General features: G+C 45.4%; 1 protein-coding gene and 1 long non-coding RNA gene across 3 annotated transcripts in view; one reads left to right on the forward strand and one right to left on the reverse strand.

The window, feature by feature from the left end:
- The window catches only part of CPQ (carboxypeptidase Q), a 162,518-nt gene extending 152,027 nt beyond the window's left edge, over nt 1-10,491 (reverse strand). Inside the window, exon 1 of one of the 2 annotated variants that reach the window (XM_083517355.1) lies at nt 10,116-10,491. The gene's annotated coding sequence lies outside the window, so the exon portion shown is untranslated. The remainder of the gene's footprint in view (nt 1-10,115) is intronic. The other variant, XM_083517356.1, reaches the window with a different exon arrangement.
- A 953-nt stretch (nt 10,492-11,444) lies between these two features.
- Nucleotides 11,445-18,652, forward strand: LOC310713448. Its single transcript, XR_014529257.1, has 3 exons — nt 11,445-11,959; nt 12,843-12,898; nt 18,310-18,652. It is a non-coding gene; the product is annotated as an uncharacterized lncRNA (long non-coding RNA).
- Nucleotides 18,653-19,302: the final 650 nt, after the last annotated feature.

Here is a 19,302-nt window from a genome sequence, read left to right on the forward strand (position 1 = left end):
TTCCAAAAGTGTATTTTGTCAAGGGAACGTTTCCAAATCTAATTCTCAAGATACTTCATTTGCATTGAATTATTCCGCCACCAGAAAGAAACACAGCCCAAAACGTACACCTGGCAATCACACAGCTGCCTCAGCAAACCGCAGCTGGGAGGGAAGCTCAGATAGAAGAAGAAGAAAGTCAACCACAAACGCCACAGGCTGTAAGGATGACGTGAACCTAAACCAAGTCAAGAAAGTAAGCTCAGCTCCAACTGCTATCTAGACTCTGCCACCAACTGGGGTACAAAGGGTGACTGGGAGGCTGTGCCCACTGCCTCTCAGCAAAAACAATGCCTAGGGAAAGGCCATAGCTCTGGAAAGGTGTGGCACCTTTCAGACTAGCCGAGTCAGGGTGCAATCCTGCACGCAGTTAACAGGGAGCAAGCCCCATGGAAATCAGGGGCTTACTTCTGAGTAATGTCCAGTGGCATGGAGGCATTAAAAACTTACAGCAGGGACTCCTTCTGAACCACAGACACTTTTCAGTGTTAGTGGTGTGCGAACTGCATGCTAAACCACAATACCTGAAGTTTAGGCAATATCTTTGCAAGGGAGGAAGATGCAGAGAAAACCGGAACAACTTGGGCATGCTTCTGTGACCTCCTAGCAATTCCACCACATCTGCCACTGAATTCAGGCACTGACCCACCCCAGACTTGTTTAGCTTGAGCAAGGTGTTGGTCTAGCGGTTGAAACAACTCTACGTTATTCAGCCATGAATATTCAACAGGAGAGCTCTGAATACTGAAATTTGCTTCCCCCACCTGATACAGACCCAAAACCTTTGCATAGGTACGAAAACAAGCAGTTATTCATCAACAGAGGGTGGCAGCTTAAATTAGTTGCTTGTGGCTATCTGGACAGCTGAGAGAATTCAGCTGCACATATATAACTGACTTTGCACTCCAACAATTAATTCACTTTAGACCAGGCTCCCCTATTACTCACACGTAGGCCAAGCCAGCCATTTTTCAGCGCCTTCTTCATGAGAACAATAGAGAACTCACTTAGTAGGGATGTTTTAGCTCGTGATAAACTTCCAAAGCATGTTTTTCCATGCAAACATTAATATGTCTAGGACGGCGGCAGTATTTTCAAAGTTATGGTGCAGGTGCAAACACAGTCTTTGTAAATTGCCAGAATAAATCAAAATTACTGTTCTAAGAAATATCTGCCCTGCTCTCAAGTGTGCCTGACATCATGTATGATGCACGTTCTGGCATTTCAGAAAGTAGAATTCCGGTTTGTTTAATTTCACACTAAAGGGAGTAGCATCTGTAAAATACCGCTTTCCCAGAAATAAGTGGGATGGGGTGGGAATTATTTCAAAGGAGACAAAGAAAGGGGTGGTTTGTAAAAAGGAAAAGAAAATATATTATTACTTATAATGTTAGGTGAAATCGGATCCTCCCTTAAAGAGGGCACGTATTGCGGTGAGACCTGGACAACCGACACCCTGTGTTGTGAGTGGGTACACTGGTCTGCCACAACACCCAACTGGTAGGTCCCTCGAAGCTGGGTGCAATCTGGCCAATGGGACGCAGCCTAAACAGTTCGAGGGACCTATTTTATGCCCATGCACATGACCCAGAGCTTCCTCTTTCGGTGCGTGCATTCGGAACACCTGCCCACCTCTCCCTACTTTTAGGGCTTGTTGCGCTTGACCTTGCTATGCCGTCATGTGTCGTCTGTCATTGGGACAGGGCCACGGCAGGAATTTCCCCCACTTGGCTGATTGGCTGTTGCCATTTGGGTTTTGCCTGCTATGCAGCAAATCGTCACAACTTGTAAGGTTGCAGATAGGCTCTGGTTCAAGTGATAGGGATGGGAGAACGCTCTCACCATCCCTATGTGAATGGTATTCCGTTAAAGGAATCCAGGGACTCAATGGTTTGGTCAACCCCTGTGAGGGGGTTGTGCCCATGCCCGAGTCCAGGGGGACATTTGGGTGGTGGAGTTAGCCTGTTCCCAGCTTTCCGCTTATCTAGGTGTTCACCCTTGGCTGACCTATGCTGGTGCCCTGGATCAGCGCTACCTGCATGGCAGGGAGCTAGTCAAACCAGAGCCTATGCAACCAGCCACTTTCTGTAATGAAAGTTGTGGCCTAAATTCTGCCAAAAACCAAACCAAAATTTTGAGTCAAGTGTGAATTTATTTAGGGGGGAGGTTTCTGGGTCTGAACATGCAAAACATCACACACTGGAAGCATGGTTTCAGAGCTGCTAGCCGTAGTCCCTAAGCAAGGAAAAACAAGGGCAGCCTGAGTCAATGGCAGTGTACGGATCTGCTGCCTGAGGCAATCACCTCACCCCCACTTTATGGGCAGGCCGGCAGGCCCCAAGGAAGGGGGTAAGAAAACTTCCACAAGGATATACTCCTATACCCAGTGACTTCCTTTTTATTTCAGAGGAACTTACATCTGAATGAATATGCAGAGAACTGGGAGCCACGAGTGTCTCCCCAAGAGGAGTGAATTTGTTTCCATGTTCAGGAGTGTGGCCTTGTGTCCTACTTTATAGAGAGCAGTCCTCTATTTTAAGAAGTCCCGTTTCAAGATCTGCCTGGTCCAAGTCCAGTTTAAAGATGAAGAATTATACAAAGATAAAGGAGGAGAGCAGCTCCCTTGAAGTCTTCCACCAACATTTAGCACTTGGACAGCAGACTGAGCAGAAACACAGGTCTTCTGGTCATATGGTCTTTCCCTCTATAGTCAAGTATGTTATATTTCTGCTTAAATATTTCTGTTAAATTCTATAGTTGCAGCAATGCATCTAAATGAGATCTGCACATGTTATGCCAATCTGGGTTCTTTTAGGGAGTTAAGCATTTCCTCTCCTCTTTTTTTTTGGGGGGGGGGGAGGGGGCAACACAACAAATGAGAAAAGTCCTCTCTCTCTCTGGTCTCCATCCACCTGATTTGGAGGAGGCGCTCCAGTTGGGACTGTAAAGTTTCACCAGGCTAATTCAGTAGGAGCAACCCTCCAGACAGCTATGTCCAAAGCTGTTTAGGGCTTTATAGACAATGACCAGCATTGGAAACAGATGGTAACCATTGTGTCTGTTTATGTTTATGGTGAGATATGTTCCCTGAAGCCAGCCCCAATGAGTAACCTAGCAGCAGAATTTTGTTCTAACCAAAGATTAGGGATGGGTGATATCTGGTTTTCAGCATCGTGATACATCACCAGCTAAACGTTTTAATATACGGTACCTATATATCACAATGTCTGAAACAATGATGGAGCTCTGTAGAGGAATTGGCTGGCTTCATGGTTTTTCCCACATTGTGAGTTTTGCATAGCACACACAGAGAGAGAAACAATATATTGCTATATCACCCAGCCCTACTGAAGATCCTGTTAATTCTTCAATGCACCATATCCTAAACAGCTGAATAGAGCATGAATTTTACACAACTTTCCCATCCCTTAGCTTTGATTAGCTAAATGCACAGCGTACAGTAACATTTTTAGACCTTCGGTCATGTCTCCACAAAATCAACCACACCAAATCCTCTGCTTGCACCCACGGCTTTATGTTTGAGCTTCTACCAGTTCTCAGGCAAACCTTTTCAACCTAGGAGTTCACATATTTTCTCTACGAACCCTGCCCTGCTACACGACACCAGTGCTCATCAGCATACCGCCAGTGCTGTGAATATTTCGGGGGGGGGGGGGATAAAATCTTGATCCAAAACAGGCCCTTTGGAGTGACTTGCCAGTTATTTTATTCCCATGGTGCCAGCAGCCAAGTTCCATTTCAAATATAACCCAGAGTTTCAAAATAAAACCTGGAAATCCGTCAGAATGCTTATATTAATGCATTAATAATGAGATACTTGTGGTTTTCTGCTGGTACATTCGCCACCAATGACAAATGTGAGAAAGGTCAGATGGAAAGATGCCCTTGATCCCAGGACAAGAAGATAGTGGGAGCTCAATGTGCAAGAGAATGCAGTGCTCTTGTCAACACAACGGGTCAAAGGACAGGCCAGGAGGGCAGACACTGGGAGTAGTTTTTTTTTTAAACCCACCAATATCCTGCTATTTGTTTTCTTCCTTCTCCCCATGTATAATTTACTAAGACATCTCTGCCTCCAGCTATGTTCCTTCCTCTGCAAAATTTAAGCCATTGATTTTCAATAAGCTTGGGAAGCAAAGAATTTGTATTTTTGTACTTTCCCGTACAAATTGCGACATCGGATGTACCGACCTTTTCAGCAAGGGCAATTCAGGCAAGGAATGTGGAAAAAAATGGAAAACCAGCTCAGCACCATTTGCATGGAAAGAAGGCAGTTCGTCTAATTATTAAGAGTCTCTAGATTTGTTTAGCCGACATGGAAGCTGCATTCTAAAGTGTGTGCGCGCATTCCTGATCATGTAATTTTTCTTAAGCAGGAAAATCAGAAACATCTGATTAGTCAACTAAATAATTGTGCAAGCAGAAGGACTTTCCCTTGTGCAATGGGACCTCAACGCTCCTCCTTCCCACACCTAAATCTATTCTAACATCTGGCTTGTGAGCCGTGAGGTGGGGAGTCCCAGTGCACAAGTGGAAGTCATTTTCCTTGCACAATCATTTGGTTGAATAAAGCCCAAAGTTTGCTTTATTTGCACACTGTTATGATGTGAATTGTTGAGATAAGAATGGGAGCCAGGAGCTTTTGAGTCTGGCCTACAGATATGATATACCCAACTGTAGAGAAACGCGTGTTTGGACCAGCCCTAAGAACACCATTTAAGAGTGCCCTGAGGAATCCAACCAAGAGTCCATTTAGTCTAGTATACCATGGACAAACAGATGCTTCTAGAAGGCTTTGAAGCTTATCACAGAGGCCAAAGCCTTCCTGTTTGGGTCTCCTTAGTTATAATGGCTATCCCTCATGAATCTAACTCCCTTTGAAGCCACCCAAGCCAATGGCCAGCATCACCACACACAGGGACAGTGATCTGCACACCTTTAGTACGCATTGTGTGAAGTATTTTCTTGTGTCCAGATTCTACTGCCAATCAATTTCACTGCTGCTGCACATCAAATTGCCATTGAGCTGTCAACTTCAACCCCCAGATCCGTTTGCTGAATAGTTTCAGGTCCCTCCGGGCCAATGCCTCTCCACGGCATCACCACAGCAGGAATTGGGAATCTGTGTGCTAAAGATGTTCACAGAATCATAGAGTTGGAAGGTACCACAAGAGTTATTTGTCCAACCCCCTGCAATGCAGGGCTTCAGCTCCCACCTGCTCCATCCAGCAGTGCTAATATTCCAGGATGGTGGAAGTTGTAGTAGTCCACAACATCTGGAGGGCCACACATTCCCCTCTGTGGATTTACAGGCTATCCTGGTGAGCCTTCCCTTAAAGAGGCTGTAGGTAGAATTACAGTGGTACCTCGGGTTACAGATGCTTCAGGTTACAGACTCTGCTAACCCAGAAATAGCACCTCGGGTTAAGAACTTTGCTTCAGGATGAGAACAGAAATTGCGTGCCGGCGGCGTGGCAGTAGCGGGAGGCCCCATTAGCTAAAGTGATACCTCAGGTTAAGAACAGTTTCAGGTTAAGAACGGACCTCCAGAACGAATTAAGTTCTTAACCCAAGGTACCACTGTACTTCCCATCCTTACAGACACCCCCCATCCTACTAACTCTTCTTAACTAACTACTCACCAGGAGTAATAGACCACACAGGAGAGGATGCAAGCATGGGAACTTTCTCCTGCAAAACACCCTGGTGCCACTTCTGCCCCCATAGCTAGTAAGAAAAACACTGCAACAGAACCTAATGGCATCAGCCCAACATCAAAGACTTATCCCACTGCAGAATGTACATAATAAACGGGCATTAGAAATGATGTCCAGTGAGGGGCCATTTCAGTCTCTCAATACATTCTGGCTATGTTCATACTTTTAACCCCCCCCCCTCAAAAAAGAAGGGGGGCACCAAAAGGAGACCCCAGTGGGAAACTGTTAAATTGGAATAATTTGCAGAATTTGGCATTGTTGGGTTTAGTATCGGCTGGGAGTGCCTAGCTCACTGCGAAAATGCATTCATTATGGACGCTGCTCATCTTGGTTTGCCAATTCATTAACAGTTGGGAAAAGCCAACACCCAGTTGGATGAAAAGATTGACTCCTTTTGTTATGCGACTGAATCTAATTTTCATGTGGGCTCTGCATGTGACACACATCTCGCCTGCATGGCTGGCTCTTCCGGCTTTACTTTACAATAACAAGTCTTCTCACAGCCCAGCCATATATGTGTGAGTGCATTTATGTGGGGAGGGGCAGGGAGGATAATGTTTCACGTATTAGCTATCCTGCTGAAGCTAGCTGCTGCTATTATTGGGGTTGCTTTGTGAACTGCATGCAGTTTGTGTAAATGTGTTCTTAATATACAGTACTGAATAATATCCAACCCTGCCGTTCTGCCTGCACAACAGACTTCCACTTGTGCAACAGAACTTCCCTTTCCTCTTCTTCCCCCACCCACGAAGCCCTCCCTGCACCCTCAAAATAGTCACAGATGGTTAAGGGACCCTCTGGATCAGAATTTGAGGAAGGGAAGTCCCTTGCACCATTGTAGCTTTATCTATGCTTATGTTCTTAGATATATAGTACGTCAATGGAAGACCTTTCTGTGTAAGAAGTAACTAACAAGTTCAAATAAAATCATCATCTGATGAAGCAGAGTTTGGCCCATAAAGGCTTGTGCCAAAATTAGTATGCCACTAAACTCTTGCTGTTATTGTTTGAGGTTGATGTGAGATCTCTTTTGCATTAGATCCGATTCATACATGCAAGTTATAACTGATGCAGATAAAAATTAGCCTGTGTGCAACCCAGAACTTGGTTAAGTCCACCCAATTTCTATATATGTGTATTAGAGGAATATCTGTCAAATACGAGATAGGGGCGCCAACATTTCCCTGTCTTTTGGCAGATTCGAGACTCACAGGTAACATTACTCAGGTAAATTTGCCCAGCACAGAGATCTTCCGTGTCCCCTGCAAATGTTGCTGTAGCCCTAAGTGTACATATCCCTCCACCAGCATGGGATGGTGGGAACTGTAGTCCAGTGACCTGTAGGGAGCCATGCGATCCTCATCTCTGATATAGAGGCAGTGTTGGAAAACTTTCCCTGGTGAATATTAGTTTTGCATGCAGTTGTTAAAGGCTGTCTTTTCTGTGAACCGCTCTGAGACCTCCAGGTATAGGGCAGCATACTACTACTACTACTACTACTACTACTAATAATAATAATAATGTAGCCTGCCAAGAAAGAAACTGTATACCTGAAGGAGTGTCTCCACCCACATTGAGATCCAGCGCCGAGGGCCTTCTGGCGGTTCCCTCATTGCAAGAGGTGAGGTTACAGGGAACCAGACAGAGGGCCTTCTCGGTAGTGGCGCCCGCCCTGTGGAACACCCTCCCTTCAGATGTGAAGGAAATAAGCAGCTATCCTATCTTTACAAGACATCTGAAGGCAGCCTTGTGTAGGGAAGTTTTTAATATTTAATGCTGTGTTGTTTTTAACACTTGATTGGGAGCCGCCCAGAGTGGCTGGGGAAACTCAGCCAGATGGGTGGGGTATAAATAATAAAATTATTATTATTATTATTATTATTATTATTATTATTATTATTATTATTATTATTCTGGTAGTCCTGTTCGCTCAGCCCATACAAAGCACACAGTCACATAGACAAAACCCTGGTATGCCCATAACACAATGCAAGGTATACTTTACTGAGAATGGAAACTTACTCAGTTCAGTGGAGTTTACTTCCAAACAAGTGTGCACCGGATTGTTGCCTTAGTGACAGTGGGTGGAAATAAATAGTGAGGGAAACTCCATAAAATTTCTGTACCAAACTACTATTAGAGGAGCAGAATAATAATAATAATTTATTATTTGTACCCCACCCATCTGGCTGGGCTTCCCCAGCCACTCTGGGCGGCTTCCACGGAAACCAAAAAAAACACTAAAATATCATACATTAAAAACTTCACTGAACAGGGCTGCCTTAAGATGTCTTCTGAATGTCAGGTAGTTGTTTATCGTTTTGACATCTGATGGGAGGGCGTTCCACAGGGCGGGCGCCACTACCGAAAAGGCCCTCTGCCTGGTTCCCTGTAGCTTTGCTTCTCGCAATGAAGGAACCGCCAGAAGGCCCTCGGCGCTGGACCTCAGCGCCCGGGCAGAACGATGGGGGTGGAGACGCTCCTTCAGGTTTACTGGGCCGAGGCCGTTTAGGGCTTTAAAGGTCAGCACCAGCACTTTGAATTGTGCTCGGAAACGTACTGGGAGCCAATGTAGGTCTTTCAAGACCGGTGTTATGTGGTCTCGGCGGCCGCCCCCAGTCACCAGTCTAGCTGCTGCATTCTGGATTAGCTGTAGTTTCTGAGTCACCTTCAAAGGTAGCCCCACGTAGAGCGCATTGCAGTAGTCCAAGCGGGAGATAACTAGAGCATGCACCACTCTGGCGAGACAGTCCGCGGGCAGGTAGGGTCTCAGCCTGCGTACCAGGTGGAGTTGGTAGACAGCTGCCCTGGACACAGAGTTAACCTGTGCCTCCATGGACAGCTGTGAGTCCAAAATGACTCCCAGGCTGCGCACCTGGTCCTTCAGGGGCACAGTTACCCCATTCAGGACCAGGGAGTCCTCCACACCAGCCCGCCCCCTGTCCCCCAAGAACAGTACTTCTGTCTTGTCAGGATTCAACTTCAATCCATTAGCCGCCATCCATCCTCCAACCGCCTCCAGGCACTCACACAGGACCTTCACAGCCTTCACTGGTTCTGATTTGAAAGAGAGGTAGAGCTGGGTATCATCTGCATATTGATGGACACCCAGTCCAAACCCCCTGATGATCTCTCCCAGCGGCTTCATATAGATGTTAAAAAGCATGGGGGAGAGGACGGAACCCTGAGGCACCCCACAAGTGAGGGCCCAGGGGTCTGAACACTCATCCCCCCCACCACCACTTTCTGAACACGGCCCAGGAGGAAGGAGCGAAACCACTGTATAACAGTGCCCCCAGCTCCCAACCCCTCTAGACGGTCCAGAATCAGGAATAAACGGTAGCAACTTTACCAAAAATGCTAGATTCCTCCCAAGAACTGTCCTCTGCGGTTCCTGTTCTGCTTCCGATGCTTGCAGGAAGGAAGCCCTGGTTACTGGACAGTGAATCCAGAGGTCCCGGCTGTTAGCAATGAGCAGCAGCTGGAAAGTGGGGGCAAGAATGGTGGAAGAGTACCTAGAACGTTGTCTCGCTCATCATCTCCTGCCACTGACAGCGCTATACATTTTAATGAAATGCCTTTAATCGTGCTGAATATCTAGAGGTAGATCTCCCAGCAGTCATCAGAATACTGGCTGCAATTTGCTGTTCCCTTGGGTTGTCCCCACCCGCACCTGTCAGGTTCAGTAATTGGCTTTAATTAAAAACACAACAGCAGAATTGAACTGACTATGCAAGGCTATGTATGGCAAGCGCAACTCATCCTAGGAAGGGAAATGTGTAACACCGGACTGGACCAGGAAGCTGCAAACATCACCCCTCCTCGTATCTCCACTACACACAATGCTTAAAGATAATCAATAAGATCCTCTGGAAGGTGAAAAGCAGGTCGTCAATACAATCTATCCATTCAACTGCGCCGCAACCCCAGAGTCGGCCACGACTGGACCTAATGGTCATGGGTCCCTTTCCCTTTAGACAAATAATAAGTTGCAGAAGAAGGTAAGGTAAGGCTCCCCCTCCTTCCCGTTTTGTGGGCTGAATTGTGAGCAAGAGGAGAAATCCTATACGGAGTTTCCGCCTGGTTCAAGGAACCACGAGCCGCCCCCGTGAGAATAGCTGCTCCCTTGACTTCAGGACACATTTTTTTAGTTTCTGCAGGGGCGTTTCAAGAAGCGGCGGCCCTCCCTGCGCGCAAGCGTGCGCAGCCGGCCCGCCAACCACGCTACTTTCTCCGGCCTTAAAACTGCGCAGCCGCGGGTCTTTCCGGCCCGCAAACGGCTCCCGATCGGCCTCCTGCCGTGGAGAACGCGGGGGAGGAGCGGGGCTGTTCACCAACCTTCCTCTGGAGCGAGCGAGCAGGTGGCGGAGAGGAGAGCTCGAGGCCACGTCCCCTGTGCAGCAGCAGCAGCAGCAGCGTTTGGCTGAATGAACCGGAGAGGCGCTTTCCTCCCTGCCTGAGCTGGCCGCCCGGCAGGAGCATTCGCCTCTCCAGCGGGTACAGACGTCAGCCTCGCGCGCTGCCTGTGCGCTTTGGAGAGGCTCTTCGGTCACAGCCCGGCGAGGAGGGCCAGAGAGCCCCTCGCCTCCGTGGGGTGTTGCCAGGAGAAAACAAACCAAGCTCTCTCTTTTTTAATGATCCCAGCACCAAAGGCATCAAGACCAGGCCTGTGCAGAGCTTGTGCGAGGCCCCGGGCGGGAGTCTTGGGAGAAGGAAGTTATAAACTAAAAAAAAAAAAGGAGCTGGCAAAGTAGCTGGGATAAACCAGTTCATTGCAACATCTCCCATGCAGTGTATTTTGCAAAGCTACTACAGTGTTACAGATGCTTTGGGTTACAGACGCTTCAGGTTACAGACTCTGCTAACCCAGAAATAGTACCTCGGGTTAAGAACTTTGCTTCAGGATGAGAACAGAAATCGCGTGGCGGCAGCGGGAGGCCCCATTAGCTAAAGTGGTACCTCAGGTTAAGAACAGTTTCAGGTTAAGAACACACCTCCAGAATGAATTAAGTTCTTAACCCAAGGTAGCTTTGGTCACACCGGCCGACTAGTCATCCAAAGAAAAGGTTGAATTGCTTAGGACTAGAAATAGAAGCAGGTAAGGAACGATATGTGGGCTGATGTACCTACATTTGGCATTCAGTGGCCATCTCCCGCTCATCCTTGCGCCAAGTCCTGCTGATGCAACACTGGCACCAGACATGTGGCTCTGACAGACTTGCAGGCTATGAGATGCGCCACTGCGGTGGTTGCATGTAATCTGATCTGAAGCTACATGTAGGCATAGGGGTAGCCGGGGGGGGAGCTGCCCCCCTAAATCAAGTAAATGAATAAAAATAATTAACTGAGGTTCTGCCCCCCCTAACAAGGAGATTCACCCACCCCGCCCCCCAATATGAAGCCTGCCCTCCCAACATCATTTTGGGCTCTTGGGCTTTGGGACTTCCCCATGGCATCTGGTTGGCCACTCTGAGAACAGGGTGCAAGACTAGATGGTACATTTGCCTGTTCCAGCAGTATCCTCTTTTGTTCAAGCCTGAGTTCCTATTATTCGCAGTTTATAAAGATGTCACAGAACATCTATCCGTAAGGCGATGAAGTACAGGGATGATTGAATGACTCACTGTCACTCACAAAACACATTCTCAGTTCTTAGTGACTATAATATGTTCACATCTATTCGCTTCTGTTTCTTCCCCTTTGGGTCTGGTGACAGAGGTTTCATTTGCAGTAGTAATAGAAAAAACTGTCCTCGTGTTGGTTTCATTGAGGGGCCCCAGAAAACATATCCGTCATCTCTTTCCTCCACCTCACACTTTTTCCTTGCACTCTCCTTTGGTACCCTTGATTTTACTTCCCTGTTTGTCTCATTAAGAGGAGAGTCATAATCTGGCCATCTGCCATTTTTGTTGCTGTATTTCTTTTTGTTTACAAACTTCTCTCTTTTCTTTTGAATGGTGGAAAACATAACTAAATTTGATGGTTGCAGAGACAGTGTTACATTCAGCTCTTTAAAACAATCTAGCTCACTGATTATCATTTTTGTTTTTTGTTGTCAAAGCATCACGCAAAAGGTTTGTTTCAGTGAACCTCACCTCTCTTTCCCTAGTCAACTGCCAGGCAGAGACTCCTTGTGTGGCTTTGCCAAATGATATATGCTACAAACCTACAAGCTTTCAGACGTAGGTATGTTGATATTGAGCAAGCTTAAAACTAAAAAAGAATTATGTGCGCACATATAAAGTCACAAAGGAGGTCAGGATTTTGCTTCCATGCAGTATCTGCTTATCTGTGAAAAGGGGACATTGCAAATGCTTTGCCTAGATTTCTTTCCCACCCCCCTAGATTTCTTCCAGTAAAGTCATCAAAGAATGTAGTTATACCTGTCTTGGAATACAAACTTGCCCTATTTGTAATACTCAGCAGCCTCACCAACTGAGGAGCATTTCCTACAAAGAAGTTATTCATCTTAGATCATACACTGAATGCCTCCCCCTTCCCCTAGTCCATTAAATGCCGGGTCACCAGGGAAAGCAAATTTTCTAGGACACCTTTGTCCTTCGTTTGGATGCCAGGTACCCTGGGAAATGATGTTTCCCAGAATTCTTGGCATATGAGACAGAGCATCAAAGCACTAGGAAGGGGAGTTTAGGCCTCCATTGAGACTTCAGTTGTTGCTGCTGCTGCTTCTACTGCTATCACAAAGTGCAGAAAGCCAGAGAACAGCGGCTCACAGCAGAGTTGAGGGAATCAATTGTACCTTACTGAGCATTGGGAAAGTCAGCAATATTTGAATTTGGGGATTAGTTTTGTCATCTTTAAAGAAAACCTCTCAATTTGCTGGTCCCAATTCCAAATCAAGCTGGTGGATTTTCTTCTGTACTTAATGGGCAGAAAGACTGGATTCAGCTTGTTATGGCTTTTGTAACAGTGTATTTCCCTTCCACATTTCACCCTTGAGGGGGAGGTGAATGGGAATTTCCTTCCCTTAATGTATTGGACAGGTCAGAAGCAATAAAGTTATGGGCACCTCATGATATCCACTTTTGTTATTTGTTTATTTAGCTGGCGGTACTCCAGACAGCTGAGTCCCTTCCCAAGACACCTGGATTCTGGAAATGGTATCATATACATGTTTTGTAGTGTTTAACTCGTTAGGCTTGGGGCCTGCTGGCACTCAAAACAGAAATAATTAACCTAAAATACTAAATCTCTGGCATAATAATTTGCTAGTAAATCATTTACTACTTGGGGGATTAGTACATGGAGCAGAGAAAAGAAAAAGGAACCAAAAAGGATGTTGGAATATACAGAATGCTGCCAGGTCCAATATCTGCAGATAAGCTTAAAAAATACAATAACCAAATCTGACCCCCTTCAGAAATTTTGGACTCCCATCAGCACCACTGCTGTAGTCCCAAACATCTGGAGGGCACCAAGTTGGGGTCACTTGAATTAATGTCGGACTGGAAGGTTCACAGTAGCACCATTTTGAACTTGTTTTGGGTTGCTTTTTATGCAGGCAAATTTTCCTACTCTGCCGCCACCATTCCTTTGAATTTCTGTGTCATTTCTTTTGGAGAGCCACATTTTTCCAAAAGTGAAAGAAAAGAAAGCTTCTGCTTAGGAAATGCTCCTAAAACTCAGTCCTCATGAACTGCTCCACCCAGATTTAGACTGATATGTATTTATCCTGAAAAACTTAATGAAATTACCAGAAGACTTCCTTGGTATGTCTGTCAGTGACATTAAGATGCACCCACCTGTTTTCCTCCCCAGATGTTGGTCTCTTGTGTATTTTTCATACACCAACAGGTGTATTGCGATACAGTCAGCACCATAATAAATTCAGTGAACCATTCAGATTAAGGTTCCCTCTGATTCAGTGACTCAACCTTTGCAGTTTCAGTGTAGGAAAATGGGAAGTATTAAAATATGCTGACATTGCACTTCAGTTTCTGAAAAGTGCCATGGTGCAGTTCCTAGTCACTAAAGCAGGTGTAAGCACTCTTACACCACTTTAGCAGCCATGGCTTCCCCCAAAGAATCATGGGAACTGTAGTCACCAGGATTCTTTTAAGGGGAATGGCAGTTGATAAAGTAGTATAAGTGTTGGTGGACTACAACTCTAATCACTCCTGATCTTTGGCCATGTTGGCTGGCGCTGATGGGAATTGGAGTCCAACCACATCCAGAAGAGCCACAGACCATAACAGTATCTCAGCAGCTTTGGTGATTCACATTTCTTAAAGCACAATTTTCCTGAACCCCTGGCCTACCTGGCAGTAAGTCAGGATGCCAAGTCCAAAATCTGAGGTCAGTCCACACAAGTGAAGTCCAAAGGTTCAGGGTAAATTCAAGTCCGAAGTCCAGCAGTCAGGATATAGTCCAGAATCAAACCCAAAGCACAGTCCTGGAGCATCCAACTCATCGTGCACCAACATGGGCAGTTGAACAGACACAGCACCTCAGCTCTGCTTCCCTTTTATACTTTGCATGCTGATTGCAGCATCTGGGCTTGATGAGGCATGTGGCCTTCACATCTTCTAAGCCTACTCCAGCTGAGGAATCACACACCTCCTTCCAGAGCTAGCGAGCCCCACCTGGCCAGCTAGAGAGCTGGGCTTTGGGCCCTTGCCTGCCTCAGCTTCCTGGAGCATCCCACCTGCTGCTCCCTAGGCCTCAGAACCCTCCTTGTGGGCCCCTCTGGCTCTGGTGATGGTTCTTGCTGCTCTGGCTTCTGTGTGCTGACCCTCATCATTCTCCGTCACCCTGTGAGTACTTCATATACCAACCTCTCCTTCCCCATCCCTTGCTTGCCCCAGTGTGTCCCAGTCCTGGCTACACCCCTCACTGGGATCCTCTGCTTCCTCCCCGTTGTCCTGCCAGTTCATGACAGCAATTGTATTTCAATGTCTGTTGTTTGCATTTAGGACATCATAATCTTCCACTCCTTTGTCCTGTCAATGCCTCTGTGAGGTAGGTTAATATTATTCCTGCTTTACAAACTGGAAACAGAGACACTGTTAAACTAGTAATGGTTTTTCTATGAGTTCTGAACTAAGTGGCTATTTTTATTTTTTAAATTATTTTTATCTAGCTTTCCAGTTGTGCTGACCATTGCTTCTCGTTCAAATGGAAGGTGCAACAAATCTTCCATTAAGGAAACTCACGCCATTCCTTTGTGCAAGCTCTTAATTTCTCAGGTTTGTTCCTGTGTACAAAATTACCTGCCCTGGAAAGAATAAAAGGGAGTTTGAATGTTTCAAGTCATTGGATGTCCAGATAAAACAGGGATTCATCTCAGTGTCTCTAGTGAGCTTGCATAGCAGATCATTCATCTCCCCATGCAATGACTTTTCTGCCTACCGTATCAGCAATTTTTAAAAAATGCAACAACAAGGTAGGGCTTTATGTTGCATCAGTGAAATCCTGTTGTCTTGGGTGCTGTTATTCGGAGGCGGGAGTTGCTGCTTTTCCTCCAAATTCTTTGCATTGTTCATTTCACTTTCCATCAATTAAATATGAAAACCTCCACAGAGGCAGGAAGGAAGAGGAACTTAAGACATATGAGATAGCTTAAGCGATGTGATGTTTGCTGGGTTTTAGGGGCAAGGGAGCGATGAGGGAGAATCACCAGATGTTCAGATATCACAGTGATAGGTTTCAGGAATAAATTCTACAGCTGCGGACCAGCTGCCAAGAACAATCTATGCCACACAGTTGTGCTATTCTCTCTTGTACTCGACAGTTCCATGGTTCTTTAGAGCATTGGAGCTGTAGCATGCTATGAACATTTGAGAAGGCATTTGTGTCAGGAAAGCCCAAGCCGCTGTTCAGAATTCCAGTTGGGAACTCGCCCGTGCTGCAAGTAGCGGAGCAGTGTGCAGTCAACAGCCTCAACTAATGAGTCCTTTGGCCGGTGGTGTTCCTCCAAGAAAAAGGTGATAGAAGAACCATTTTGTTGAAAATGCAGAAGATAAACACATTCAGGGCTAGACATTCTTTTAGACAATGCAGTTGGACCAGTGTTAGAGTGGTAAAATTTGAAGCACATCTTGACAGCCCCATAGCCACACCTCCCAAGGAGAGTGCAAAAATACAAGGAGCCCTGTGGATCCATTTTGTGTAAGGATCAAATGACAGCCATGGATTAGTAAACTACTCTTTCTCTATGCTAATGAGAATGTTAGAAGAACCTGGTGGATCAGTCTAATGACCCATTTAGTCCAGCATCCTGTTCTCACAGGGGCAAATCAGATGCCTATGGGAAGTCCACAAGCAGGACATGAGCCCAGCAGCGCTCTTCCCCCCTGTGATTCACTGTAAGTGATATTCAGAGGCATACAGTCTCTTGGAGGCACAGGTTAAATCTGTGTCCAGGGCAGCTGTCTACCAGCTCCACCTGGTACGCAGGCTAAGACCCTACCTGCCCACAGACTGTCTCGCCAGAGTGGTGCATGCTCTGGTTATCTCCCGCTTGGACTACTGCAATGCGCTCTACATGGGACTACCTTTGAAGGTGACCCGGAAACTGCAATTAATCCAGAATGCGGCAGCTAGACTGGTGACTGGGACTGGCCACCAGGACCACATAACACCGGTTCTGAGAGATCTGCATTGGCTCCCAGTACGTTTCTGAGCACAATTCAAAGTGTTGGTGCTGACCTTTAAAGCCCTAAAAAGCCTCGGTCCTGTATACCTGAAGGAGTGTCTCCACCCCCATCGTTCAGCCTGGACGCTAAGATCCAGCACCGAGGGCCTTCTGGCAGTTCCCTCATTGCGAGAAGTGAGGTTACAGGGAACCAGACAGAGGGCCTTCTCGGTAGTGGCGCTCACCCTGTGGAACACCCTCCCTTCAGATGTGAAGGAAATAAGCAGCTATCCTATCTTTAAAAGACATCTGAAGGCAGACCCGTTCAGGGAAGTTTTTAAGATTTAATGCTGTACTGTTTTTAACATTTCATTGGGAGCCGCCCAGAGTGGCTGGGGAAACTCAGCCAGATGGGCAGGGTATAAATAAATTATTATTATTATTATTATTATTATTATTATTATTATTATTATTATTAATGCTGGAATCAAAACATTGCCATCGTAACAAGCAGACACAGATGGTTTTATCCTCCTTAGAAACCATCCACGTTGGTGGCCAAGTTGATGTCCCCAAGTATTTTGAGAGGAGAAGAACTTTTCTCTTTTCTTTACACCATGTATAACTTTAGACACCTTTGTCATGTCTCCCATTACTTGCCTTGTTTTCTAAATCAAGAGGTCCCAAATGTTGTAACCTTTCCTAATTTCTCTACCCCCTTGATCGTTTTGTTTGCAAAACAACAGTAAAACTTGAAAGCCTCATCCTCTCAGTCACTCGCTGGAGCAAGGAGAGTCCATAACCTACCCTCCGCATTCACCATCTGGGGGACCAAATCAGGGCCAGAGCAAAACACTGGCATCTGAGGCAAACCACGGTAAGGTTGTCCCCTCCCTGCCAAGCTAGAAGAGGGAGTAAAGATCTACATCAGGAACAAGGCGGGAATGAAGATTCATCGGAGGTTTTTGAGCAGAGGTTGAGTGGGCATCTGTCAAAAGATACTTCAGCCATGGATACTACATGTGTAGGGAGAGAACTACCTACCAAAATTAAGAGAAGTGTGAGTTTCTAGGGTGTTTCATTTTGCATTTTGATTTGGCAGGCTTGCTGTTAAACGCAAACAAAATCCAAACTTAGGTTTTGTGCACCACCTCCTACTCGTGTTACCTCTGAACTCTCCTGCTGAAATAAATCAGCTAGATTCTGACGTGCAGCATCGCTTTATGCATTTTTGCAGCTCACAAGGCTACTCTTCAGGAATCTGATGTCATGGGAATCCTGTCACAGGATTCATTGTGGGAGCAAGTCGCTCATGAAGAGAAGATGTGTTGTGCAATGGCTTTACTCAGTAAAGGAAATCCAGGAAAGGATTTCCAGATTTTCTTCCTGGCAGCAGCAAATATCACAACTGCACAACTGGGACAAGAACGCTACAACTGACCAATTTCCCAATAAACTGGGATGACCTTTTATAGTGGATAACCCAAATTGCCTCTTCTGAACTGAATCCATCCTGTATTTGTTCTAAAGCACTGTTTTTTTGCCCATGAATCCAGGGACCGTATTACACACACAAAATGATTTTTAATGATTTTATCTGGCCAAACTTCACTCCAGATTTTCGCATTCCGAATTTTAAGATAACAATGAAGGATTGTTATTAGTCAGTCTACAGAGATGGTGTTGGGACTTTGTTCATTGTATTGTTTTAAAGCCTGAAGGCTGTGTGGGATTCTGTTATTGAAAATTCATTATATTAAAGTGACGGTTGAAAGTAGGCAGATATAAAGAGTGTGCTGTTGATTTTTAAAATTAATATATTTAATGTCAGGCTACACTATAAAGTTACCTGACCTAGTACTCCAGTACCTTGTGAATTACCATTCTAGAGAAGTTTGCCCAATTCAACCTAGATTCCCTGGATTTTATTCCCTTTAGGAACAAAATAGCATTGGATCAAGCTACATGCAATCTCCCTAAAACACAGTATAAGGCTGAATCACTCTTGTGTCCAGAAAAGGAAGAACTGAAGGAAATGTTATGGAAACTCTAGGACATGCACAGTTAGGGCATGGATGATGCTAAACACCTGCCCAGTACCAGTAAGTAAATAGTTCCTGAAGGGAATAGTTTAAGAAGTTACTGTCCTTCTTTCACCATCCAGATGTCCTTGGTTTCCATCTGGATTGAGAGCTATGATCTGCCAAGGGAAGAGAGGCATCTGTTAATCACTAGACTTTTATATAAATATATAATTTGCACCGTATGTTTTTCACAACAGGCAGGGTTTGGACAACATTGCAAGCTGTGGTTCCTTGGAAAATGGAAGTGACAATTTCCAGAGTCACAGTTAGAAGTTGAAAGAAGCTTGCAGAAAAGCTCGGCCTGTTCTTTTTAATGCTAATGTCAGTTATATGGTAACTTTGATTCCTTAAACTGTGACCAAATGTTATGTGGTGTTTTGCTGTTCAGTGTTGCCGATTTCTCACACCAGATCCAGGACATCTCCCATGAAAAATAGTTTCCAACTTGAGTCATTAAAAAGTCTAGATAATGATTGCTCTTCTCACTCCTACTCACTTGCACACAACAGAATGGATAATGTCTTCTTGGGCTGGTTACTTCGATTTGACAGGAGTCTTTTTCTAACCCTATCCCTATGGTCTTAATAACTCATGCATAAATAGATACTTCAAGAAAAAAAAATCTGTTTATACTGAAAAGTAAGTTTCTGCAAGAAAGATATTGACATTTTCAATGGAAAGTGTTTTGCTAAGAATTTATGACAAGATCATGGTCCAAATTAACAAGTATGTACAGTTCCAACAGGGGAAATGGCTACCAACTCCAAAGAAGCTATAGTAGAGGTAGGTATATTGAAGTTTATCGAGTTTATCTTGCCAAGTTGCTTTGAGAGCTTTCTGCATAAAG

The sequence above is a fragment of the Podarcis liolepis genome (genome assembly GCF_965112155.1).
Source record: "Podarcis liolepis genome assembly, chromosome: 8".
Lineage (NCBI taxonomy): Eukaryota > Metazoa > Chordata > Lepidosauria > Squamata > Lacertidae > Podarcis > Podarcis liolepis.